Source organism: Pteropus alecto, unplaced genomic scaffold (genome assembly GCF_000325575.1).
Source record: "Pteropus alecto unplaced genomic scaffold, ASM32557v1 scaffold7, whole genome shotgun sequence".
Taxonomy (NCBI): Eukaryota; Metazoa; Chordata; class Mammalia; order Chiroptera; family Pteropodidae; genus Pteropus; species Pteropus alecto.
Window position 1 is genome coordinate 27,027,479 of NW_006494614.1, and position 2,184 is coordinate 27,029,662.

The 2,184-nt window shown below is 31.8% G+C and overlaps 1 pseudogene; it reads right to left on the bottom strand.

Moving 5' to 3' along the window:
• Positions 1 to 349: 349 nt before the first annotated feature.
• Positions 350 to 465, bottom strand: LOC112474950 (annotated as a pseudogene).
• Between the last annotated feature and the right edge of the window lie 1,719 nt (positions 466 to 2,184).

The window sequence follows — 2,184 nt, forward strand, 5'->3', positions numbered from 1 at the left end:
TCATGTCCAGGTCGCTATACATAACAGTACTTACATATTTTAAAATGTGACTCTTTTTAAACCCTTCTATTCATTAATGACTGTGTTTATTTTTATTGTTTAATTATGTAGACTTCTACAGAATTTCCTTTTTAAACTTCTTGCATTGGATTCATTTTTTAACTTGCTTTGGGTTGAGGTTATTAGTATTTTACGACATAAATATATACCTGATTATAAACTTAATATCCCACAAGTTTTCATATTTTACTATCCTCATTTACATTGTATTCTAAAGGATTTACCTGTTAATTACAAGTGTATTTTTTAATTGAAATTTGTTGTTATCTTTTATTTACATATTTATTTATGCCTACAGAACCTGATCTTCCTAGGTGGTCTCCCATCCAAGTACTAACCAGGCCCAACTCTGCTTAGCTTCTGAGATCAGTCATCAGGCTTTTTCAGGGTGGCATGGCCATAGACCATAGACTGGGGCTCCACTGGGGCACAAACCCGGGACCTTCTGCATATAAAGCAGATGTGCTAACCACTACACTATGGAACCAGGTCCTGTCTTTGTTTATTGATTTTCAACATAGTTGCAGTAAATATCAGAGAATATAACCTGTGTGAGTTACTATCATTAGTTTATTATATTTCTTATCTCCTTTAACACCCACAAACCCATAAGAAAGGTATTAAATATTCATTTTAGGTTAAAGTTAAATGAATTGCTCATTGTCATACAGTTTAGGATTTCTCAACCTCAGAACTATTGATATTTTCGTCAAATAATTCTATGTCATGAGGGACTTTTTGCACATTGTAAAATTTTTAGAAGCATCCCTAGTTTTTATTCTCCAAGTTGTAACAATCAAAAAGGATTCTAGACAATGGTAAATGTTCCCTGGAGGAACACAATCACTTCTACCTGAGTATCACTGATATAGTTAGTGCTTTTTTCCAACAAATGCTCTTATATTATACTTGATTATTTTAAATATTTTCTCCTGATTTCATAGAATTAGCTGTGCTTCTCAACTTATGAAAGGAAGATATGAAATTTTGTTTATATGCTCACAACTATATTTTCTACTAAAACTTTTAGTAATATCAATAAATGCAGATAGAAATAGATCTGGAAGAAAAATTAGGGAGGATTATATCTGGGCTTTTCTTTTTTTTCACAATTAAAGAAACTAAATGATCTTTCAATATTCTTGAATCATCCTTGTCCTTAATACAAACCATATCTCTATACTTTTCATATTCTACCTCAAATTTGTTCTATTATTTCCTCTTGTCTAACCTCTTGGTATCTAAATTCAGGTGCTATCTCATGTCTAATAATTAGCTCTGCTTTCCTGATCGTTATATTTTCATTTTTTTCTTGGCTATGATTATTTTGTCTTCCTTATTACTAGCTTCTCTAAAAAATCTCTCACAAATTGCCATTTAACCACTAGTATCTACTTCATCTGTGTCCCATCTCAGCAGTCTTACCTCTTGGGTACTATACAGGAGAATACTATGGTGATTATATATATATATAATCATACACACACACACACACACACACACACACACACACACACACACACACACTACGCTGAGGTATGCAGTACATGAATAAGATTAAGTGTCTAGGATCTCAGTCTTTTTTCCAGACAGATATAGATGTTCTTTATATTCACCCAGTTAAATTCCTATGTAGAAAAAATAAGAGGATGAGAAGGATCTGGGAAAAAATAATTATGCCTAGGAATGAGTTTGCAGTATTATGTGACAGATAATGTTGTCTCTTGAAGGTAAATAATTGATGAAATATTTAGCTTAAATGTATCTATTTTATTTTATAAGGTAAAGTTGCATGAAATTAGAATTTAGGGAATCTATGTTCTAGCCTTGGCCCTTCTGTTGATTACAAATCATTTAATCTAGTGCACTGAATTTACAGTCTAGGGTACTGGGAGTAATATAATGCTGATTTCTCATGAAAGAGAAGACATCAGAAAACTTTTTGAAGATGATGAAAATTAGAATAGAGGAACAGAAAACTGGAAAAAAGTTTAAAAGTTTAATGTGCTCCTGGAAAGAGGGTATTTAGTAGTAAGTATGGTAAAGTTGAGAAAAGGTTTGAGAAATATGTCAAACAGTCTCAAAGGACTTGACTGATGAAATAAGTAAAAATCACTTAATACA